General features: G+C 42.8%; 1 long non-coding RNA gene across 13 annotated transcripts in view; it reads left to right on the plus strand.

Annotated features, from left to right (window-relative positions):
- The window catches only part of LOC112647091 (uncharacterized), a 121422-nt gene that overhangs the window by 79453 nt on the left and 15936 nt on the right, over window positions 1-26033 (plus strand). For 5 of the 13 annotated variants that reach the window (XR_007410846.1, XR_007410844.1, XR_003128070.3 and 2 more), the window contains 7 exons: window positions 1993-2066; window positions 3432-4072; window positions 9684-9911; window positions 12354-12406; window positions 18031-18214; window positions 19066-19184; window positions 19542-19741. This is a non-coding gene — a long non-coding RNA (uncharacterized LOC112647091). Of the gene's footprint in view, window positions 1-1992; window positions 2067-3431; window positions 4073-8647; window positions 8784-9683; window positions 9912-12353; window positions 12407-18030; window positions 18215-19062; window positions 19185-19541; window positions 19742-26033 lie in introns of all 13 variants that reach the window. The other 8 variants (XR_004815929.2, XR_004815925.2, XR_004815939.2 and 5 more) reach the window with 4 other exon arrangements.

The following is a 26033-nucleotide window of genomic DNA, read 5'->3' on the forward strand; positions in this document are numbered from 1 at the left end:
CCAAAGAGGACCAAGTGGCTCTGAACCATTTCTCCTGAGTCTGAGAGTGGCAAGATGGGCCGAGGGTATTCAACAGGGGGTGAGGTGGAAGGTGGAGAGGCAGTGACTTGTGGGGGTTCTGTCCAGGAAGAGACAAGCAACCTCAGGTCAAGGACCCCCCACAGGGTTTGAGGGGTTTGAGATGGCCAGACAGGGCTGGAGAGGGATCAGTGATGAAACTCAAACCTCTGAGGACACAAATAGGTCCCTTTCTTCACCCCAGAGGCTTGGTGAATGGGGCAGGACTGCCATCTGGGGCAGTTTCCAGGTGGACTATATCTGGGGCACTTCAGGGCCGTCACACGCTTTCTTTCACCGGTCGGTCAGCAAACACTGCGCAAGCCCGGACTCCACTCCCACTAACTGTCATATTTGAGACTTGATGATGTATCAGCCACTATTTCATATTCTGCATGCACATTACTCAAATTAGCTTCAAATCCCCCTGAAAGGATTTATATTCCTGTTTTGCAGATGGGGAAACTTGAGAGATAAGATCTTAAGCCCAAGGTCCCATAGCTGGCAAGTGGGTTTGAACTTGGACTGCTCTGCCTTCCTCAGTTGCTGGGCAGGGTTGTCTTCACTGATGGAATACTGTGTGGAGCCATCTCAACTCACTTTTACGGGCCACCGGCTCTGTGGTGGGCCCTACTGGATGCTTTGGTGGAAGGTCATTCATTCCATGTCGGCTCTGCTAGGGAGCCCCGGGTGTGGTGCTTAACCCTCCTGGGCTTCTGTGTTCTCACCTGGCAGGTGGGAGGAATAGCAGCACTTTCCCCGGTTGAGTATCCGATGAAGTACCATGCAAAGCACTGGAGGCGGAGCGTGGTAACCAGCGGGCACTCCAGAGTGTCCATCAAAGGAATCTTCTCCTCGAGGGGACCTTGTGGTGTGACTCCTTTATCATTCCTATTCCAGCCTGGGGCTGGTACCCTTGAGAAGACAGAAAACATCCCTTGCCTCTGGGCAAAAGTAGACCTTGAGCTACTTTTAGCATCATAGGTGCTGTTTCTTCTCACCCTCTCCTCTTCCTCCCTTTCCACATACAAGCTTCCAGGTGGACAGTTGGATAATGGCCGCATAGATACCTGTGAAGCCATCAACCTAATCAGAATAGTAAAGGTAGTCATCGCCTCCTGGAATTTCCTCAGGCCCCCTATCTGCGCTTTCCCCATTCCCAGTTCCAGGCAATCACGGATCCTCTTTTTGTTACCATAAATTAGTTTACATTGCTAGCATCTCCTATAAATAAAACCATATAGTAAGTATTCCTTAAAAAATTCACTCCTGGGGCACCTGGGTGGCTCAGTCGGTTGAGCGGCCAACTCAGTTTTGGCTCATGGTCATGAGCTCATGATCTGGCTCATGATCTCAGGGTCATGAAATCAAGTTTCTTGTTGGACTCCGTGCTGAGTGTGGAGCCTGCTTAAGGTTCTCTGCCTCTCCCTCTGCCCTACCCTTCTCCTCGTGTGCTCTCTCTTAAAAAACAAAAACTCACTTCTTTTATTCAGTATAATTATTTGGAAATTTGCCATTTTATTTCAATCATTCCTCTGTATTGCTGACTACAAGTCCATTGTAAATATTGACCATAATTTGTCCATTCACCTGCTGATGAGCATTTGGTGTGTTTTCAGTTGTTGGCTATTAGGAATAAAGCTGCCAAGAACATTAGCCTTAAGTTCTTTTTTTTAAAAGATTTTATTTATTTATTCATGAGAGACACTGAAAGAGAGAGAGGCAGAGACACAGGCAGAGGGAGAAGCAGGCTCCATGCAGGGAGCCCGATGTGGGACTCGATCCCGGGACTCCATGCCCGAGTCGAAGGCAGGCCCTAAACTGCTGAGCCACCCAGGGATCCCAGCCTTCTTAAAAGTTCCTTAAGGTAAAATGGTTGGGTCAATGGATGGATGGGTGTTTGACTTTCTTAAAAGCTGCCAAACTGTTTTCCAGGTGGTCGCAAGCTTTTACATCTCCACCAGCAACCTGTAAGCGCTCCATTTGCTCCACAGCCTCCCCAAAGCTTGGTATGTCAGTCTTTTATAATTTTGCCCTTCTAATAGACAAGTAGTGTGTCTTACCATGGTTTTAATTTGCATTTCTCTAATGGCTAATGATGTTGAACATCTGGTCACGTGCTTATTTACTATGCATCTGTCTTTCTTGGTAAAGCGTGTGTTAAAATCTTATTCTGTTTTTAAAATTGGGTTTTTAGATTATTATTGAATTTTGAGAATTCTTTATATATTCTAGACACAAGTCCTTTTTCAAATACAAGATTCAAAAATATAGTGGCCCAGTGTGTGGTTTGTTCTGTCATTCCCTAGTGTTCTCCTGAAGCTTACTGATGGTTCAGTGTTTTCCTCTGTGTTTGATTGTGGCTGGTCTTTTCTGTTCATTGTCTTTTTCAGTGTTGACCCTGCCTTTAATCTCACCCAATTCACTTCATCTCAGACATCATAATTTGGTTTAGGTCTTTTCTACAACTTCCATGTCTCTACATGTTCAGTCTTTCCCTCGAGCTTCTTGATCACATGGAATACATTGATAATCACTGTTTTATGTCCTTGGCTAATTTTACCTTGTAGGTTAGTGTCGATTGGTTGATTCTTCTCCTCATACCAGGTCGGTTCCTCCCCCTGCCTTGGGTAGTCCTCAACCAGGCACACTCCACTGCATAGGTGAGGGGACCATGCGTAGATCTCAGGAGTCCTCTCTCTCTCTCTGTGAGTCTCCTTCCAGCACTCTGCCCTGCTAACTCTGCCTCCCTTGGTCTTTCCAGACTCCCAGCTTTCTCTCTGCAAATCAAGGGGTCCATATGCCTTCATCTGGGTCCTCAGCCAGTGCTGTGGCCCAGAAACTCACTCAGGCTATAAATGGGGTCAATTATAAGATTTCCCCAATTTGTGTCCCATCTTTCAGAAATCATGGTCCTTCCTTGCCTAAAAGTCCAATGTCTGGAGAACCATTGATTTTTTGTTTGTTTTTTTTTTTTAGTTGTCTTAGGTAGGAAGGTAAATCTGGTCTCTGGTACTTCATCTTGGCCAGAAGTAGAAGTCTCCAGAGTTTCTTTAGTCATAGAGAACCCTTAGAGTCTCTTGTCAAAATTCTCCTTATTAGACATTAGGAAGCTGAGGAACTACCCATATATTATGTACAGTACATAGTTTGGAGTTTAAAGGATGTAATGCGCCATATTTGGTGTTGGGATTGGAAACATGAATGCCATTGAGGCAGAAGCTAGGTTGTAAAGGTAACTGAATGCGGGGAGCAGGGCCTATCCCGTGGTTGGTGGGGGAGGGACTGAAGAATCATTTTAAGTTTAGAAATGGCATAGTCGGGCTGGAAAGCCTAATTAATATTTACACATCGCTTTTTTTTTTTTTTTGTAGTTGGATTATATTCACCTCTACTTCTAGTAGGGAGCTGGCACAAGATCATGTGTTGTACTTGCTGAGCTCTGGACCATAGTCTGCTCCCATCTGTGCAGCTCTGGACACATCAGTTCACCTCTCGTGGGCCTCAGTTTCCACAGCTGTAAAATGAGAATCCTAATACCTGTATCCACATGAAGTGACTGCAGTGAGGCTTCGATGAGAATGACAGAGGTCTGACCATGGACTTCAAGTGCCCAGTACGGTGCCTGGCAAATAGCCCTCAGGGACGATGAGCAATTACTAATCAAGAAAGCTGAGTCTCAGTGAGGCTGTTTTGATGTGGTAACAGAGCAAGCAAGCCTCCACTTCAGCTCTCTGACAGCTTGCCATGTCTGTGATCCTCTAAAGCAAAATTTAATCCAAAAGATGTAATAATGATTGGTTGAGGCGAATCCCGACAGGGCCACAAAGACATACGTAGTGGTGGCTAAGGAGTATCCCCTGCCCTCGGCCGTTCCCTGACCCAACGGCCCTAGCCCGGCCTGACATGACTTTTCTGAGCAACGCATGTTGGAAGCTGTTGGATTTCTGCCACACAGAGGGCTACATTTAACCAACTAGAATGAAGAGTCAGAGCTAGACTGTGGTGTGCCATGGTTTGTGGTCATATGTTTTAATATGATGTTTGGGGCAAAATTCAACTGTAAGAGGCTCCATCACGAAATGAAAGCTTTTATTTGTGTATGTTCTCCCATGGTCCAGACCTTTGTACTAGCCATTCTCTCCGCCTCAGGTGCAATGTCCTCTTGATTCGATGCTTCCTGCGTGTCTGATTGCCGAGCGGGCACTCTTTCTTCAGTTCACAAAGACTATTAAACCTTTCTTGACTCCCCCAGACAGATGATATATTCTTTCTCTTGAGATGCCTCTGCATTTTGCAAATACTGCCATTTTCATAATGGTCTTCTTTCCTTTTCTCTCTCTCTCTCTCTGTCTCCCCTTAGACCGCAAACCCTTTGTGTCAGTAGAGCGACACTACCTTTGTTTACCGTGGAACCCGTGCAACCTAGGGTAGTGTCTGTGCTCAACACCTATTTTTGGATAAATGAATGAATGCACAGACAATGGGAATATAAGGTGAACTGATGTAACACTTGCACATAGTAGGAGCTTTCTTTTTTCATTTCCGTGCCTTATATTAGCTTGAGCTTTTAGATGCTCATATGTGATCTTGCTTATCTCTCTCTATTTATCGTTATTTACTGTCACAGGGCATTCTGGGGGCTCAGCAGATGCTGGCTGAATGAATGAGCAAGCAAGCCTTATGCCTTAATTGCTTTATCTCTTGCATGAAATGGTTGCATTAGATAATGTATCACTCGGCGAGTATTTCCTGAACCTCTGCCATGTGCCAGGCAGAGGCTGCATCAGTCATGGACTGTATCCTTGAGAAGCCTACAGACTAGTAGAATTCAGACAGGCACTGCAACCCAAGATGGAAGGTGAGGGGTCACAGCTTGGGATGTGGCCGAGACTGATGGGAAGCCACCGAGACTAACGCCAGGCCTGTCCTGTGGGATGTGGGTGGGACTCAGAGCTCGATGCAGCCATAGCTGTGAAGAGAAGATCCAGATCACATCTCCTCCACTTCCCAGCCAGAAGTCACCTTTTGCTCATTTGTTCTCATCCTGGCACTTGATCAAACCCCTTTTAGAACACTGGCTCCTTTTCTGGAGAGTTAATGGTGATGGTTAATCTTATGTGTCAGCTTGATCAGGCCACAGGCCACCCTGACATTTGACCAGACATTATCCTGGTTGTGTCTGTGAGGGTGCTTTTTGGTGACATTGGCATTTTCGGATTGGTAAACTGAATAGAGCAGAGCGCCCTCCCTAATGTGGGTTGGCCTCATCCAGTCACTTGAAAAAAAAGGAGGGAACTCCTCCTGCCTAAGGGCTGAGTCGGGACATCAGTCTTCACCTGCCTTTAGATACAAACTGCCTTTAGAGCTTCTCAAGCCTCTAGCTTCTTCTGGACTGAACTTTGCCATCAGCTCTCCTAGTGTTCAAGCTTTCAGCCTCTGACTGGAGCTGCACCATGGCTTTTCTGGGTCTCAGGTGTGCTGACTACAGGTCTTAGGATTTCTCAGCCTCCATAACTGCATGAATAAACTCCTTATTATTGATCTATTGATCTGTCGATGGATCTATCTACCTACCTATCATCTATCATCCATAATATATATATATATATATATATATATATATATATATATATATATATTGAGAGAAAGAGAAAGAAAGGGAGAGATCTGTTTATTTCCCTTTCTCTCTCTTATCTCTTACTATTTCTGTTTTGCTGGGGAACCCTGACAAACACAGAAGGTGAGAAAGAACCTGCACTTTCCTTTCTATTATTATATCCATTAGCTTATACATTTTATGTAATACCCCTCTGAGGATGGATGTAATTTCCAGTTTATGGATGGGAACAGTGAGGTTCAGATTGGTGAAGCAACATTCCCAAGGTCACACAACCAGCAAATGAAAAAATCAGTTTAAAATCTCATTCCCGGGGCCCCTGGTGGCACAGTGATTGAGCATCTGCCTTTGGCTCAGGTTGTGATCCTGGAGTCCTGGGATTGAGTCCTGCATTGGGCTCCCCGTAGGAGAGCTTCTCCCTCTGCCTATGTCTCTGCCTCTCTTTTTGTGTCTCTTATGAGTAAATAAATAAAATCTTTTTAAAAAAAATCTCATTCCCAGGGCACTTGTGTGGTGCAGCTGGTAAAACATCTGACTCTTGGTTTTGGCTCGGTTGTGATCTTGCTATCTTGAGACCAAGCCCCACATCCAGCTCCATGTTCAGTGTGGAGTCTGCTTGAGATTCTCTCTCTCCCTCTCCCTCTACTCCTCTTCACCATGCTCTTTCTCTCTCTAAAATAAAGCACTAAATCTTTTTTTAAAAATAAAAATAAATAAAATCTCATTCCCTTTAGCATCATAGCCTATGCTATTTCTCCTTCACTTGACTACTTCCTTCCCTGCATGTTTTATCTCTCTGGTAGATACTAAGGTTTTGGTGGATGGAAACCAGTTCTAATTATTTTTCCTCTGCTTGTCCACCTATAATTTTTGTACTTAGCACCATCTCTGGCACAGGAGGGGAGGGTGGAGGTGACCTCAGGGATTGGTGAGTGATCTGTCTGGATCAAGGGACTTCTCTGCAGGACAAGACTTTAGACACCTCATAGCCCTATGCATCCCTACTTTTACCGTTGCTTCCAGTGTAGCTCTCTTTCTTCTCCATCTCCATGCTGCTGTGAGTTATTATATGGCCATATATTCCCCACGGTGATTCCAGTGTGTTCTTAAGTTTGCAGTGAAAAGTCAAGGATCACACTCCCTAGGAAACGCTTCCTCAAGCCCCTTCTGGCACTTTGACTTGCCTGTGCCACCTGGGCCGGGAGCCAGCTGTGCAGCGGGGTTGGGGGGAGAGAGTGTGGGCTGAAGAGGACAGGGAGACCCTGACAGCTTGCTGGGCCCATGCTGGGGAAACTCTGGCTATAAATAGAAGGAATACTAAGCTGAATGTTTTTAATATGCACATTGAATTCATTTACTTAATGAAGAATTTTCCTGGAAAAGAGAGCTGAGCTGTCAGAGCTGAGCTGTTTTGGAGTACGATGTAAAAGAAAAACTCAAGAGAATTATTTGCTGTTTGGATTTATGCTTTTAAAATAGGTCACAATAAAAAGCAACACTGTAGGGGCAGAAATCAGGTCAGTGTTCATCAGGGCTGGAGGTGGGGGCGAGGGACTGACTGGGAAGGGGCAGGGAGGAACTTTCTGGGGTGAGGGTAGCGTCTTGTATCTTACTGGGGCAGTCAGTTACAGCTGTTCACGGAATTGTTCATCCAAAATAAATGAGTTTTACTGTATGCAAATTATGCTTCAACAGCTCTGATCTATCATGTCACAGTGTTCCGGCCAAGGGAGAAAGAGGAGGAGTGGAGAATGAAAGTTTTCAAGCATCTACTTGGGGTGGAGTTCTCTCTAGCTTCTTTAGATAATTTATCTTGTTATATATAAAACCAAGGTGAGTTAGAGATTATCATCTGCCTTTTGCAGATGAAACAGCCAAGATTGGGCGATCACTCCGGGTCCCACATAAACTCCTACTGGACCTCATGAGGAGGTTTTGGAATTCCATAGTGACCTCCCTCCACCTCCCCGGATGTTGGGAGAGATAGAGCCAACAAGTCTGGGAATACACAGAACTGAGTTTGTGCTCCTTATATTAAATGCTTCAGACAGCTCTATGCTCTTTCTCCAAAATGTTCCTCCATTCTGTATTCTTTGGCTGTTTCTGGCTGCATCTGGGAAAAGGTCTTAATAAGGTGCTAATGGTCTTTAACAGCTTTATTTAGTACCTTTCGACCTCCCTTTTTATCAAGTGTGCTTGACTTTGGACAGATGTTGAAATCTGAAAGGGGGTAGGGTGTGCACTGTAGGGCCTGCCATCGTTCCTAGACCCCATTCCCGAGGCTGACACCATTAATCAATCATGTTACTCTATGAACTCTGACTTGCTCTTGCCATCCTTCATGCCATGGACTTCTGAGCAGTGATTACTAACCCATTTGATTTGGTCCTCAAACTCAAGAGGCTATATTTGCCATCATACCTGTGTTTGGGAGGCCTAATGTAGGTGCATTTATAAATTGAGGGTGAAATCTTATCCTTTTCTCTGCTCAAACCTGGAACCTGGAGAAAAGTTGGCATGTGGATCTAGTGGCAAAAGTAGAAAAAGCACGGATTAGACAGAGTTGGACTTGGACATCAGCTCTGTACAATGTCTGCCCATCTCTCCCACAACACTCATCGTCTTCATCTTTGAGACGGGTATGATAATAGTTCTCCAAAGGTGTCATGGTGAAGTGTAAATCCTATGAGATTACTCATAGGAAACAAAACTCACCATGCCCTCAGCTCTGTGCTAAGGACTCTTAGATGCATTAGCTTGTTCAACCCTTATAACAAAGTAATGCGTAAAAAACTTTTTAATCTGCCTTAAATAGGTGATACTCCATTTGTTCAGGTCACGCATGAAAGAGTGAGGTGGTGAAGCGAACTCAGGTCTGACTCTGAAACTCATACTGTCAGTCACAAGCTACACTGTCTTGTTCCTGGCATGGGGCAGGCAATCTTTGGGGTGCCACATCCCTTATTGCAGGACCGAGTTGACTGACAAGGACTCAGACAAGACTGGCTCATACATCAGACTGGTACAGGCCCCGAAGAGAGGACTGATACAGGCCCGAAGAGAGGAAGAAGGCCTCTGCAGCAGGGAATTCTGGGAGCGGTAGAAGGTACCAGTACCATTTTGGGGATCCTGCTAGTCTGTATGGGGCCTGTGTACAAATTAGAAAAAAAAGTGGCTCATCTGGGCTAAAGAATTACAAAAGTCACTCCCTCTGGGAAGGCACAGTTCAATAGGAGGCAAGGCTTAGAGCATTTAGATGAAAAAAAAAATGGGTACTTTCTTCTGGGTGGAGGAATTAGTACAGGGTGGCATTTCAGCAGGCATTCAGTAGTTTGACTGGTGTCTTTGTGCAGTACACAACCTGTACAACAATATAAAGTGACTATTATCTTGACAGTTGGGAAAGGCAGTCTTAGGGACTTAGAAGCAGGTGAAAGGTGAATGTCCCAATAGGTAATTTTGTTAGGCAGATAACATCATTGGCCTGAAACGGAACTGGATTCAGCTCGGAATGATTCCAAGGCCAGACTGACTGATAGTAAGAATTACTGAGGTCGGAGTGTTTTTTAGTAAAAAACACAGATTTATCAGCCCCTTCCCCTGAACAATCTGACTTAGTAAATCTGGGATGGCGAATTTTTAGGATCCAAAAAAGGTTTAAGAAATACTATTCTATCCCCTGCCCTTCACACAGTATTGCTACTGTCTCTGTTAGTAGCCTTGATAACCATCTGGCCTGTTGGACTCTCTCTTGAGAGCAGGCCACGTCTGCGTCCATAGCACAGTGAGCAGGGTCTGGCACATACAATGAATAAAATAGTCAATCAACAGAGAAACCGTGCATCCACTGAGTGGCTTCACAGTCCAGAGAATTCTGGCTTACGCATCATGCTGTTTATTACTCTCTGCCAAGGTAACCTCACTTCCATGTCTGTATTCCTTCCCTGCTTCCTCCCCTCTTCCTACTCCCTTAGCCACCATCTATTTTTTCAACCTACCCTTGCAGGACAGGACCCATCATTCTGGGAGACCCTTTCAGACTTATCGAGAGCATGGCATGTTTCCTGATAGCCACACCTGCTTCTGGGCCTGGGTGCTGCTTCTAACCCGCTGCGTGTGGTTGCACATCTTTAGCTCTTCTTTCCTCCTGGATAAAAAGGAATGGTTTTGCAGTATGATTTCTGAAGTCTCTTCTGACATGCCGGAATCCTCTGCATTGAATACAAGATTTCTGGTAAGTTCTGTAAGATGAGAAGGCTTTATCCGAGGCCTTCGCATTGGCATCATAGAGCCTGCTGGTTGCAGCCTGGGCGATGAGCAGCTGTAGTCTGGGATTTTCCTGAGGTCTGCTTTGCTGGTGGATGGCTTTCGGTCATGGGCCTGCTCCAGCAGGTTCTGGCCCCCACCACGGGCAACTCAATAAATACTGGCTGCCTGACGGATGTGTGGGATGGGAAGCCAACTGGATACTTGAGGGGCCCTGGAAAACATGGCCGTTCAAAGGCGGGCAGCTGTGCTGAGTCGTTTTCCAAGTGCACTTATCCTTCGGGGCTTTGACTAGCAAGCTCCATCGGAAAATCACAAGTGTCTGCTTCCAAGGGAATGGCTTCTAGTAATAATAATAATAATAAAAAGGAGCTTTGAAGGCTTCTTGGAAATCAGCTTCTATAAAATAGTGTTTTGAGAAATTGAGCTGCAAGTCAAGCAGAAACATGGATTGAAAGTCTCCCTTTGCATACTCATTCTTCTAGAATATTTTATTTTTAAATATGAAAATGATGGGTGCATATGGCTAAAAAAGCCAAATGGCATGGAAAAGTACACAATACAAAGCAAAAATCTCCCTCTGTCATCTCCCATCCCATGAGGTAACTATTTCTTCTTTGTGTATGTGATTATTCTGTGAGTTTACAAAAGTCAAAAAAAAATTATTGTGGTAAAATGTCTATAATGTAAAATTTAGCATTTTAGCCATTTTTACGTGTACAGGTCAGTGGCATTAAGTACACTCATGTGGTGGTGCAGCCATCCCCCCCGCCCCCCCGTGTCTCTACAGCAATTTTCATCTTCCCCCAATGAAACTTTGTACCCATTAAACAGTACCTCCCCAATCCCACCTACCTCCATCTCTGGCAAACCGCCCTTTACTTCCTGTCCGTCTCTCTTTCCATTTGTCTACTCTACGTGGGGGGAGCCATGCAACATTTGTGTGACTGGCTCATTTCCCTTAACATCAACACATTCTTTTTGATTTTTTTTTTTTTAATTTCAGGTAGGTCACCACTGTCACTCTAATTCTTATGCTTGTGTGGTATTATTTAATCTCTCAAACTTAAATAGTATTTATTGATTCCTGCCATGGGAGATTTAGGTCATTACTCTACTTCCAGAATCCCTTCTCACTCTCCAACTCTCATGCTATTAATTGCAGTTCTTCAAGTTATTTTTAGTATTTTGAGTAAGTGGTCCTCTCTAATGAGCCTCAGACTCATACCTCCAACTACCTGCTTGATGTCTCTGCCTGGATGCCTAACAGACATCTCAGACTTGCAATGTCCCCAGTGAAATCCATGGTCTTGGGCCCCACCCCTCCCTGCCTCTCCAACCCGCTCCCCACCAGACTTCCCTATTCAGTAAATGCCAGTGCCATCTTCACAGTGGCTCAATCTCCAAATCTTATAACCACCCTCTTTCCCTCACTCCTTTTTGATCTCCCTCATGTCTTATGTCCCAACTGATGGAAAGTCCTACTGACTTTATCCCAAAATGTGTCTAGACCCCATCCACTCCTCATTACGTCCCCTTGTCCAAATCATGGTCATTTCTCACTTGAATTATTGAGATATTCTGACTTATCTCCCTGCTTCCTCCCTGGCCTCCTGGAGTTTAAGTACAAAATAGTAGTCAGAGAGGTTTTTTTTTTTAACATAAGTATCAGATTGAGTTACTCCTCTGCTCAGCCAGTGGTTGATTCTCATTCAGAGTAAGAGCCCAGTCCTGATGATGGCTGAGGAGGCTCCATAGAGTGCTTTTCAAACTGTAGTGTGCATAGGGTTCACCCAAGGTCTTGTTAAAGTGCAGATTCTGATCATGGGTGATGGGGTCTTGCTGGCTGAAGGATGACACTTTTACTGCGAGACCACAGGATCTTCTCCATAACCCACATGGTCATCTTCCCTCACCTCTTCGGTCTGTCTCTTATACTCCTCTTTCCTCTTCTTGCTCTGGCCTCAGGGTCTCTACGTGGCACACTCCCTGCTCAGTCTTTGCACTTGCAGTTCCCTCTGCCTAGAACTCTTCTCCCAGATTTGTAAGGCTCACTCACTGCTCTCCTTCAGGTCATTTCCCAAGTATCATTTCTCCTGAGACCTGTTCTCCTCTCTTTATTTAAAATGTCATCCCCCCCCCCCAAAAAATGTCACCCTATTCATCTATGGATTTCTCTAGCCCCTGTCCCTGATTAATTTTTCTGTATAGCAAAGGTATGAACTATGGCCTTAGGCAATGGATCAAATCTGGCCCACTCCTTACTTTTATAAATAAAGTTTTACTGGAACAAAGCCATATGCATTTGTTTATGTATTGTTTACAGCTGCTTTCCTGCTATACAAAGTATTTGTAGCAGAGACCTAATGGCCTGCAAAACCTAAGATATTTACTATCTATCTCTTTACAGAAAAAGTTTGCTGACTCCCGCTTTACATCACTGATCACCATCTGACTCACTAAGTAAGTCATGCACTTATTTATAGTCTGTCTCTACTCACTAGAATATAATCTCTCTGATAAAAAAGGGTTTTTGTCTATTTTGCTCACTGTTATATTCCCGATACATAGGAAGGTGCCTAGTAGAGAGAGTCGCTCAATGAGTGTTTGTTAAATGAATGATTATAAATTAAATATATATAGATATATTCATACAGTTTTACACACAAACTGATGGTTGCCAGAGGGGAGGAGATGTAAGGGTGAATGGGTAAAATAGGTGAAGGGGTTTAAGAGGTACAGATATCCAGTTATAAAATAGATAAGGCAGGAGGATGAAAAGTACAGCATAAGGAATATAGTCAATAATACAGTAAAAACACTTATCTTGGTGAGCATTTTGTAATGTATATAATTGTCGAATCACTATGTTATATACCTGAAACTAATTTAATATTGGATGTCAACTATACTTCAATTAAAAAGTCTCTCTTTCTGTCTTTCCTTAAACTGTTCTTGTGTCAACCGTTTAGACAATACTACTGATTTCCCATCGTGTAACTATACTTTCTGTCCTTTCACCTCCCCTCTCTCTTAACTCCTGATAGCCAACATTATGTTCATACTGTTAGTGTTGATACCAGTAATGTTTGGTACTATAATTATAACTAAATCTCACCTGTTTTGTCTATTGGTTAATTCTAACCCCTCAAAAAAGGCATCTCAAATATTATAATTGGGTAAACAGTATTTAATACAGAATATAGAAGTATTACTGAACCTATGGAGAAGAAATGGTTAATTCTAAGCTTAAGAGAAATATTCCTGTTATCAAAGGTAAATAGATTTCTTTCCTTACTCTCTGTCACTTAAATTCATATATATTTGGTTCATGAAGTTTGTACAACTTTTCATTTTTCCCAAAGTTCCTAGTGGATATTTTAAAAATTTGTAGAATATGCAAATGTATTCACCATATATTAGAGGTCATGGGGCTTCTTAGCCTCTGATTTTGCAGTGGAATTTGCTTCCTCCTTTAAGATTTTTTTTCCCACGGAAACTTCTGGCTTTTTCTTTCTTTCTTTCTTTCTTTCTTTCTTTCTTTCTTTCTTTCTTTCTTTCTCTTTCTTTCTTTCCCTTTCTTTCTTTCTTTCTTTCTTTCTTTCTTTCTTTCTTTCTTTCTTTCTTTCTTTCTTTCTTCTTTCTATTTCTTTATGAGAGATACAGAGAGAGAGGCAGAGAAAAAGAGAGAGAAGCAGGCTCCATGCAGGGAGCCTGATGTGGGACTCGATCCCGGGTCTCCAGGATCACGCCCTGGGCTGAAGGCAGGCGCCAAACCACTGAGCCACCCAGGCATCCCAATTTCTGGCTTTCTGTTCCAATTTTGATGAAATGCTTGCTGGATTTACTGCATGGCTGTAAAGCCAGTTTTTACATTTTACTTCTGGATTAGTTCCACTGTTTCTTGCATCATATTTATTTCTCTTTCTTAGCTTCCTTTTTCATTTTGCCAGAGTGTATTCCCAAGTAATTGTTTTCAGAAGAGGAGTGTGGGAGGTAACTGTACAGTTACCTGTTGCTGCTGTAACATATCACTACAAGCTTCATGGCTTAAAACAACACGCGTTTATTATCTTAACACTTCTATAGGTTAGAGGTCTGACATAAGGCTCACTAGGCTAAAATCAAAATATAAGCAGAGCTCAATTCCTTTCTGGAGACACTCAGGGAAAATCTGTTTCCTTGCCTTTTCTGGCTTTTAGAGGCCTCCGCATCCTTTGGCTCATGGCCGCATTCCTCTGCCTTCAAAGTCAGCAATGTGATATCCCTCTGACCATTCTTCTGCAGTCACATCTCCCTCTGACTGCAAAGGAAAAAGTTTCCCACTTTTAATGACCCACATCAGGGTCCTTAATTTGTTCATATCTACAAGCCCACATAAGGTAACATAATCATAAGTTTCTGGAATTAGGATGTGACACCTTGGGTGGGGAGTAGTCATTCTTTGCCTATTACAAAATCTTCTGGAGTCCCCCCAAATCCTGGAAATTCTTAAATTAGCTTCACACTGCTTATCAAGTTCTAAACCCAAAAGCATGTTCCCTCATAACTTCAGAGACACTCTTCCATGTCTTTTGGGGTCAGTGATTGTTGATACAAAATCTGAATGCAGTCTGATCCTTTGTCCTTTTCAGGCACATTTATTGCCAAATTCCCTGGCATCTTTTAGGATTGTCTTGCCACAATTTCACCAGGTCATGACTGAGAGTGGGCTTTCATTTTGTTTGTTTGTTTGTTTATATCTGTCATGTTTCACACTGAAATGATCCTTTCAACCTCGGAAGACTCGAATCTCTATTTAAGGATGAGGAATATGTTTTTTTCCCAATTTTTTTCTTTGATATCTATGCCACCCCAAGGCTTTCACTAGTAGCTCCATATCTGAAACTCCTATTATAGAAATTCTGAGCCATCTGGACTTGTTCTCCATTTAGTCTGACTTACAATTTTCACATATTTCCCTCCTCTTGTCTTCTGGTACCTATGCCATGGGATTTCTTTGACTTCATCTCCCAGAGGACTCATTTGGTCTCTAGCCATGACCAACCTATCATTTGGCTCCATTGCTGAAACTTTTTGCCTATTGGTGAACACAATTCATATTTCTAAGGACGCTTGACTACCTCTTTCTCATGGGGACAGTAACTTGGCTTGTGGTGAAATATATCTTGAAAATTCTCTTCTGTTTTTTCCTTATTTCTGTTGCATCCAGGCGCCACTGCTTGTTTTTTTTTTTTTTAGTTTTGGGATTTCTATTTCTCATCAGTTTTCCTCAAATGTTGACCCAGTTGGCTTACTTTTATTTGTGACTCTCACTTGACAGCACAGGCAACTGGCTGCCATGGTTTCCTTTAGTGATTCAGGTCCACTTATCCAAAAGGCCTTTTCTCCAGGTGGGAGGGCTGATGGAGAGCTCTGTGTAGATGAGCAGGTCCTCTTGGATGGCAGGCTGGTCCTTATTGTGCATGGTAAAGAGTAGAGCAGTTTGCTTGAGCTCCTACAATTTCCACGGTGAAAAGGAATGTGCTGTGGGGTTGGAGCCCTGCAGCATACTTTCTTCCTGGTTGGAGGATCTTTCTCCTTTTTTTTCAGCTCAAGATGGTCTTGTGGCTTTGCCCTGAACTCTTCTCTGCCTCCATCCCCAGCTGTCATGCTGACTCTGGGCCCTCCTCAGGCTAGCCTTGATCCCTTCATGATGACCATCCCATAACCCTTTCTGGCTCCCCAGGCCTGCTCACTCCTGTTCCCAGGCCATTCTAGGGCTCCACCATGTTACATTGGATCACACACTCACTGCAGTCTTCTGTGTCTCTCCCTGCCTCTTGTGTTCTAGCTTATGCCTCAGGCCTCAGTAATTGCTTTCCACCCTTCAGAGATTTGTGTGTGGATTGCACCCAATTTTTTGGTCTGTTAATCAGTACTGTCAGGGATTTATGTATTCTATTTTATACATCTTTGTTAGCTGTTCAATGGGTCTTATCTGGGAGCCATGTCCGGTCTGCCATCTTGAACTATAAACCTGAAATTCTAAAAGTCCAAATGCAATTCAAATTGAAAAGAAAGAGCTTATATCATATCCTCTTGGAAATATTCTTCTTCCCTCTCTCCCAGCCCAGCTTGTCCCAAGGCCTCTCCTTGGGATTCTACTGAGAGTACCTTTTGTTCTGTCTACCATGTCACATTGTGTTATTCTTTGCCTCTATATGTTTGCTGTGCCTCCAGGCTGTAGGGTCTTTGAGTACAGAGTCCATGTTCATCTCTAAATTCCCAGTGCTACACACATGGTAGACAGTCAGTGAATATTTACAGACTGTGAGTGCATTCACACCTACTATGAACATGGGAATCCAAGATACTACAATATGGCTTTAGCTTTCAAGGAATTCAGAGCATAGTGGGGACAACAGACATGTGTACTGATAATTCTAAGACAGCGTAAACAGAGTGATGACATGTGTGTGGGGCTACAGGCAGGAAAGCAGATAACTGTGCTTGAGGATGGAGAGAAGTCAGGAAAGCCTTCAAAAGGAGATTATATTTACGTTAGTTTTGAAGAGTGCATTGGGGATCTCTGGTCATTCCAGGTATATTAAAGCATTCCAGAAATAAGACAGCAGTTCAAAGTTAATTATGGCTGGGGTACAAAGTATAAGGGGGTACAGTGGCAGAGAAAGAATCTTAAGAGATAGACATGGGGCAGAACATGCCCAGTGTCAGCAGTGAAAGTGGACACTTTGTACTTGATCCTGAGAGGTGCTGCTGGGGGCTTTTAAACAAGGAGTAGTATTGTCATATTGGCATATTGTAAAGATGTTGACTGTAGGAGAGAGGATGGATGGGCTGAGTCCTGAAGATTTGAGATATAACTGCAATAGTCTAAGTGAGAAGTGATGAGATTTTGACCAACGGAGCAAAAGCTGGGATAAAGTTGAAGAACTGGGTTTAGGGAATGGCAGGAGGACAGAACTGTGGGCTTTGGTAACTATTTCGTGTGAAGGACTGATGAGAAGGGAAGAGTCAAGCTCCTGGAGGCCCTTCCAGTGCTGGGGCTCTAGGATCCAGTGATCTCAGGAAAGGACACACGTGCCTTTTTTTTTTTTTTTTGGTAAATCTCAAGTGAAAGGCAAAGAGGCTAGAGCAGCAGTGATTTATGAGATTTAACCAGGCTGTTTCAGTCCTTTCTGAAACTGCACATTTCAGCTGGAATGAGGGAAAGGCGTGTCTTCATTTCTGGCTTTGACAGCCAGGCTCCCCATTTCCTTCATAGGAAACTGATTGGGAGTGGGATGTCCTGGTGAGGTACATGAGATCAGCTTCTTATCAAGTTTGGATTAATTTTTAAAGTGGGATTAGCATCCAACTGAAATGGATGTCAACTGCTTGGAATGCATCTTTGGATCTGAGTGATTTTGATATGAACCAAATGTAATCCCCTAGTAAAGTTTTTGTTTATGTGGAACCATCTTGATATCTCGATCCTGCCCCAAGTTTAACTCTTAGGAACCCTCCAAAAAACCCAAACAAACAAAAGGAATATATGTCTCTTGTATTGCCCTTGTGCATCTCTACCTCTTTTTTTCTTTAAATATACCCCTTAGTTCTTCTTAATCATGACAACACAACTCAAAAGCATCCAGGAAAAGTGAAGGAATAGATCTTACCATATACAAGCACTTTGTATGTGATAGGCACTCCCACTAATGGCACTGCATGGACCTGCACAATCACATTAAACATAAGAATCATGATCCTCATTTGACAGCTGTAGAAATTAGGCCTTAAAGGGGTCTTCAAGTTAGTAAATGGTAGAGGGAAGTCAAATGTAGTGCCATCTGATGTATGAAGTACCTATCATTGCCTGACATTATATCTGCATTACTCCATTTAATCCTCACAGCTATGGAAAAATGTAGAGACTTAGAGAAGCCTCATAAAAAGAGGCTTAGCAAGATTAAATAACCTCTCCAAGGTCACTCACCAGGGAGACCTGAGATTTTTGTTTCCCTTCTTTATTATAGGCCAAAGGTACACAATATATGTCTAAGAGGTGTTAAGAGGCATATGGGCAATATTATATGTCATTGCAGGAAAATTCTCCATGATGCTATTCAGATAAAGAGAGAACCTCTTTTGAAAGCTCTGTTTTCTTGGCGGCCATTCCTGAAGCCTTGAGTGTTGGAGAAGGTGGAAGGGCAGTAACTTATTCCAGGCCTTGGATTGGACCATTCCATATTCCACACACAGTGCCAGGACTTCAAACAGCCCTTTGAGGTGGGTGTAATTATTCCTGTTTCCTAGATGAAGGAACTGAAGTCCAGAAAGGTTGGCTAAAGGTTAAGTAACTCATAAGTTTTCTACCCAGGTCCAGCTGACCCAAAGCCCCAGGTTTTCAGGATAGTCCTAACCCACTTGGAGGGCAGTTATTTAGAGAACCTGTGAAAAGGAAGAAAGTGATCAGGATGTGAGCCCTGGGTTGGTATTTCACTTGGCCCATTAAGGTCCCTTAAGTAGGTGGTGAATAAATACCCTTTGATGAAATCTGCAGATGATGCTAAGTCAGGCCCTCTGTAAACATGAGTAACATAAAAGAAATACGAATGACCCCAGATGAAGGAGATTAGAAGTGCAGGCAGGAAATAACAAGACAAGAGAGATTACCACAAGGGAAATTCTGAACTAAAACATGTAGGCTGGCCAGTGGGACTAACTTAAGCACCTATCAGTAGTTCAGAGCTCTGCAATTGGAAGGTCCACAGTGGTCACCGTATCCAGCTCCTTCATCTACAGATGAGGAAACTCAGACAGGAGGTGGAAATTAGCCAAGGCCATGGTCAAATGAATGGCAGAGCTGAGATGAGCCCCAGGTCTCCTGTCTCATAATTGACTTGTCTTTTCATTACGGCCCATGGGTTTCAGAGTCAGAGCTCCTTAAACTTAACTCTGCCCTGTAGATGCTGTGTGTCTTCAGGCATGTTACTTAACCTGCTGGAAACTCACTTTTCCTATCTGGAAAAGTGGTAAAGTGATACATATTCCTTAGGGTTATTTTGGGAAATGAGTGAAATGATTGGTACCTGACATATAGAGGTTCAAGAAAGATTAATTCGCTCTTTCATTAGCAGCAGAGAAATGCTGTAGGGGCAACAGCTACGGTACAGGGTATGTTGTCTCCATTACCACATACATGGATGGATACTGGAGGCTCTTGCAGAAAGATGGGCAGTGGATGCAATGGGAACAGGTAATGCCATACAGCTGTAGTCAACAGCGTCTTCAAATGAATCTGTCAAAAATTTATCACAGAGGGCCTATTACATGCAGGATAGACTGTGTGCCACCTCAGGGGCTGCGGGATAGTGGGGAAGAATGATGTCCCCAGACCAAAGGTAGCAAAGTTTGGGAGGAGGAGGTGGGGTGTGAAAGGATGCAGACATTGTCTATAACCCTCCCCTGGACTGCAGTAGACCAGAAACGGAGGAGGAGGAGAAAGCATTCATCTTCCGCAAAGTTGGAAGCTTTGCTTATTACATTGACTTTGCTGAATTAAGATTTTACTTCAGGATTTTTTAAAACTATTTTATTTATTATTCTTTTTTAGTAATCTCTACATCCAACATAGGCTCATACTCACGACCCCAAGATCAAGAGTCATATACTCCTCCGACTGAGCCAGCCAGGAGCCCTTTATTAAGGATTTTAAATGACTACAAAACTTCTGATCATCTAAGAGTAAACAAGGCAGTCAGGGGCCTACCTCATCTTCATCAGGAATATAGGAAAGACTACCCCACTGAGCAGGTGAGAGACATATAAAGTTCCTTTATTGATTGCAACTCTTGAGTGGCTCGTGTGCGCTGGTCACATTAGCATTAGGATTCATTAGATTGTGCTCTTTACATTGGCTTGTTTGATTTCTTATGGGATGGTGAGTTCTTTGATGAAATCAGACTGATGGTTGGAAAAGTGCCAAGTACACAGTAGGTCCTCAGTGTGTATTGTGGACTGAGCTGCATAGAGGAAAAGTTACATGGGTGTGTAGTAGAGTAGACTTCTCCCAGATGCTGACCTTTCTCTTGGGTTGTCCAGCTTTCATCCATTCAGCAAGCACTTGTTGAGTACCTCATGTCATTCACCACATAGTCTTTTCTCTTGTGTCACAAGCGAGTGTGACACCATGCTAACCATCTCACCTTTGGGATTCATTGGGAACATACTTTTATTTTCTCATCTTTTGTCATTATCTTTGTATGGTTCTCCCTGCAGGCTAGGACAGTGTTGTTCACATCTCTGATCCCTAGCACAGGAGCCAGGATCTAGAAGCTGCTTGATAAGAATAGAATGAAAGGCTAGACGGAGCAAATCTGAAATGCTTATAACACTCTAGATGTCAACTCTACCAAACTAGGAAGACAGCTCCAATACTGTCTCAATATTTTTGGAATGTAAATTCTGTGGTGTTAGATTAGAAGCTGCTCTGACTCAGATCCAGAACCACCCCCCCCAGCTACCTGAGAAGTATATGATTTTTTGTTAAGATGTGGTTTTGAGAATAATGAGGGCAGCAATATTCATCATAAGTGAGATATATGAAGGTATCTAGTAAAAGGATCTCTAGGTTGGTGCCTCGTAAACAACAGGCTTTGTTTCTCTCTCCATTTATGTATGATTTCATATATATATATATATATACATATATTTAAATTTATATTTATAAATTCATAATAATAAAATTGTTTTTAGTAATAATATAATAATACAAACATAATATATAGATAAAGAATCTTTTATAATTTATAATTATTTATCTGTAATTATATATTTTATACATATATATTTAACTTATATAATTTATCTATGTAAACTATATAAAAATCATATATTTATAATTTTATATAATATATAGTTATATATTATATATAAATTATATATAAAATTTTATTTAATTTAATTACATATAATTTTGTATATAAAATTATATATAATTTTATATATAAAATTTTATTTAATTATATATATATAAAATTATATATATATAATTTTCTAGACCCTCTTTCTCTTTGTTCTCTGTCCTTAAAACCCAAGGAGCATCTCAGCACAGGAGTCATAAAACTGGTTGGTAGTAACAGTCATGATCAAGGATTTGATCATGTTGGAGGAGAGCTGAAATCAAACAATATGATCTGATACTGTGGTGTGCAGAACATGGAAATGTTCTCCAACTCAAATGGTTTGGGTTAGAGCCCTGTCCCAGTCACATAACAACTCACAATCTTGGCAAATAAATTACTTTTCTGAGTTTCTTTTCATTTACCTTTAAAAGAAGTCAATAAGATGCCTGGACCTTTCTTGAGGGCAAAATCTGTGTCTTACTCATTTCCATGTTCTTGGCAGCTATCAAAGCAGCTGGTCTACAATCATAATAGCAATATACATAATAAGAAATAACTCTTTTTCTAAATATTTGAATGAATTCACTTAATCCTTACAGCAACACAAGGAGGTAGGTACTCTTAAGTTTTCATAAATACTTGGAGAATGGAATTTCACTCATGCATCAGTAAACAAAATTAGAGCCAACAATGTAGCAACACTAATGTGTGACTTCAAGTGCCTTGAAAATATAAGGTAGCATTTGTTATTCTATTTCTCTACTTTGATGTAGAGGACATGCTGCTCAGGCTTATCATAAAAAAGGGAGGGGATGATTTAAAGATATTTTACAAACATTGCCCTTTGTGCAATTTCATTTAACCTTTGAGTACAACTCCTTGAGGAAGATACAATTATCACATTTCATAGATTTGGAACCTGAAGCTCAGAATAATTAGGTACTTAGTGACTTGCTCAGGGGCTGTGCAACCATGCCATGGAAAAGTTATGATCCAGATCTAAGTGGGCTGTCTGCAAAGGCCAGGCACTTGGAGAGATGGCTAGGTAAGGGGAGAGGGGGAAACGCAGAGGGAAAAAGGAGGTGTCTGATAAGTTTGCAGTGGGTTAAAACAGAGGTTAAAAGCATCAAAAGAACTGAAACCTTGCACCCCACCCCTCCAACACCATTCAGATGTTTTTCTCATTCTGACAGTCAGAAGTAGATGTCTCTGAAGTACCTCTGTTCCCAGGGAAAGGCCAACGATAAGTCTGCTGGGAACTGTGCAGGATAAGGAGAGTGTTATTTCCAGAGAAATCTGAGAGGCTAAGCGGAGGTCAGGCATTGAGGGGTGTGTCTATGGGCTCTTTCACACAAGAACACCATGATCGCACTGGTTGGGTTATTCTTTTTACTCTTTTCCCAAATGCTGTTGAGGCAGTGTGGCACTGGAGGACTGGGTTAGAACTGAGGTAGGAGCTGCTGGAATGGGAGCTTGCTCTAACTTGCCTCAGTGTTGTGCCCAGGTCCTCCCCTGGGGATCTCAGACAACAGCAGGGGGTCAGGGCAGCTGACATGGGAAAGCCCTTCCTGTTCTAGAGTCTGCAGTCTGAATTTATTATTTTTTTTCACGTGACTTCCCACATCCTAGGGAGGGTACTTCAGTCCTAACCTTGGGAGAGGATAGGCACAACAATCTTTCTAAAGTTTACATTTCATCATGTCACCTCTATGCTTAGCCCTCTGGCAGGGCACTTCTGCAGGTTTCCCAATCAAGGAGTCCATTTGCTCTAAAAACCTCAGACACTCATGCTAATTAATTAGGTCGAGTGTGTGTGTGTGTATGTGTGTGTGTGTTGGTGAGGGGGTTACTTAACAAGTAGAGTCCCAGGGTTCAAGTCCACCCAGAACTAACTGTGAAATCTTGAACAAGTTATTAACCTCTCTGGGCTTTGGTTTCCTGCTGTAAAGAGAGTCGTACTAGTGCCTGCCTGATTGGGTTGTTCTGCGGGGTGAGCCCTTTTCCGTAAAGCACCTAGAGGAGTGCCGGGCCTACAGTGAGCACTCCCTGAGAGAAGTTCTTTTCATGAATTCTCACCAGCTCTCTCATTTTACACGTGAGAAAATGGACCCTGCATAAGTTTAAGCAACTTGCTCGAGGAAGAATGGTGAAAATTTGAGGATATTTAAAAAAATATATTTTTTAAAGATTTTATTTATTTATTCACAAGAGACACATAGAGAAAGGCAGAGATATAGGCAGAGGGAGAAGCAGGACCCGGGATCATAACCTGAGCCAAAGGCAGATGCTCAGCCTCTGAACCACCTAGGTGTCCCTGAGGATATTTTATGATTGTGTCTCAACCCAGGACCCAGAAATGCCTGGGTTGTGCCCTGCTGTTCACTGTCTCTTCCTAACTGTGCTCAGTTTCTGCCCCACAACTGAGGCACGTGGTTGAAGCAGGAAGCAAAGCACACATGTGCTGGCCTAAAAGGGGTCACAGCCCAAGAACAGCACACTCCATGTAGCCTTGGACCAGACTGATGATTCCTCCCAGAAGCCAGGAGACTGGAGGGCCAGATGCTTGGAAAGGGTGACCTAGCCCCAACAGCAGTTGTAATTGAACTGCATCTTGACCATGTTCAAAGCCATTCACACACTGTCCCCATCGAAACTCCTCAACCTCATCTTTATGCTGTTTGTATTCAGGCCTCATCTGGATATTCTGTGTCCTGGGTCCTCTATACACCTGTTTGTTCAAGCAGGAAACAGAGTGGCTTGACACCCCCCCCCCCCCCCCGCTGTTTTCTAATCCTTCCTGTTGTGACCAACAAAATCCTGAGTAAAACTTTCCATCTTATTGTTAATTTAGACTAAGCTTGACCAAAGGATCACAATGTGTTGGTATCATTTGAAACTGCAAAGTCTTTCCCAGGGCACACTGAATGTAGGTAAGGAGTCACCACAAAAGAAAACTGGCAGTGATTCAATCTGCATATGCACATCTTTGTTATTGAACCAAACAAGAAAAAAAAAATGTATGGATTAATCAAAGTTTCTTGTGGAAATTAGATCTGCATTATATGATATGAGAAATTGGGTTTGGTAGCTATTATAGCCACAAAATAAAATTCACAATGATGGAAGCTATAATTAATAAACTGGGATGGAGACAATAAACTGATTCAGGGAATCAAATCTATACAGGATTGAAATGAAAATTTTATTTTGAAGAACATAAAATAAAAGTGAAATTAGAGAAATTAAGCATAATCTACCTATAGTACGATAATGATTTAAATTTCTACATCCATAAGTAAGGTCCATCCGTGGGGTAGGTGGGGTCAGAACATCTGAGGAATTCAAGAACAAAACCAACATCTGAAGGATCAAAATGAATTCTACTTAGCCCAGCACAGTGGCTTGTGTGACATGTTTGGTGACACATTTCTCTAGGAGCTAAGACAGTCCTGGCTAAATGTACTGTTTTACATCCTAATAAGATGGTCGTGCAATTCTTGATGACTTTACCTTCTGCTACCTGGGATGCCCTGTGTTTTCCAAAATGATCAAGGTCTTTTTCAGTGGTGTTTAGCAACAGATGGATGGAATGCAAACAGAAAATGAACATAGGGGGATCCCTGGGTGGCTCAGTGGTTTAGCGCCTGCCTTTGGCCCAGGGCGTGATCCTGGAGTCCCGGGATCGAGTCCCGTGTTGGGCTCCTGGCATGGAGCCTGCTTCTCCCTCCTCCTGTGTCTCTGCCTCTCTCTCTCTCTATGTCTATCATAAATAATAAATAAGTAAATATTAAAAAAAAAGAAAAAAGAAAATGAACATAGGTTTCACTATGTGCTGCAGCTCCTGTAGAGCATCTGAAGCCATTTTTCCTGAGCATGGTATACTTTAGGGGCCAAAGTAAGTAGCTTCAACAGCTGACATTAAAAATGGGTGCCTGGGTGGCTCAGTCAGTTAAGCATCTGACTTCTGATTGCAGCTTGGGTCATGATCTCAGAGTTGCGGGACTGAGCCTCATGTCAGGCTCTGTACTCAGTGTGGGCTCTGCTTGAGATTCTGTTTCTCCCTCTGCTCCTCCCCTGTGTGTGTGTGTATCTCTCGCTCTCTCTAAAATAAATAAATAGATCTTTTTAAAAAAAAACACAAAAAATACTACCTAAATATCACTTAAAAAAGAAAAAAGTACCTAAATCTTACACACACACACACACACACACACACACACATAATTGGCCCATTAAACTTTTTCTAGAAACATTTCCTTTGAATGTCCCTTCATGACTTTAGTCATTTCCCAGTTATTGATTAAATGGGACACTGGATGGTTAGATATGGTTCATGCCTCCAAAGAAGGCAAGACACAGTCACTCACACATAGATAGCACAATGTGCTGAGTTTAAGAATACTACTTAATATGCAGAGGATATGGTAATCGGTTTTGCTAAATAAGTCAGAGGAGGTGATACTTAAGTAAAATCATCAAAGTCCAAAGAATGAATGTTTCCAGTTGGGCGCACAACACGGATAATATAGTGGGGAAAGTATTTCAGGTAGTTGGGGGTTGACAGATGAGACCAGGGTCTGGAGATGAGGGCTCATGGGAACTGTAGTGGTGACCGCTGCTGCCTCTTCCCAGATCAGAGTGAACTCCTGTGTCCTGTCTAGCCCTGCCGTCCAGGCACGGGTGCTCTTCCCAGTTGGATATCCACTGGTTCCCATAGAGCTAATGGGAGTTTTGAGATGTTGTGGAGCTGTCCGAATAGCATCTCAGGGTTGCTGAGGGATTTTGGTTTGAACTTAAGGCACAGGTGGGTGTAGATCACATTCACTCCCTGACTATCTAGTAGCTCGAAAGCTGCTGGTAAGGAAGGGGTTTGGGGTCAGGAGGACGTGGCTTTAACTCAGACCTCCGCTTCATCATCTTGAGTCTGAGGCACATGCCCCTGTGGAGGTACCTAAAGACTTTTATTTATTTTTTTAAAGATTTTTATTTTTATTTTTATTTATTCATGAGAGAGAGAGAGAGAGAGAGGCAGAGACACAGGCAGAGGGAGAAACAGGCAGAGGGAGAAGCAGGCTCCATGCAGGGAGCCTGATGTGGGACTGGATCCCGGGTCTCCAGGATTCACGCCCTAGGCTGAAGGCGGAGCTAAACCGCTGAGCCACGTGGGCTGCCCCCTAAAGACTCTTCAAGAAATGTGCAGG

Source organism: Canis lupus, chromosome 5 (assembly GCF_003254725.2).
Source record: "Canis lupus dingo isolate Sandy chromosome 5, ASM325472v2, whole genome shotgun sequence".
Taxonomy (NCBI): Eukaryota; Metazoa; Chordata; class Mammalia; order Carnivora; family Canidae; genus Canis; species Canis lupus.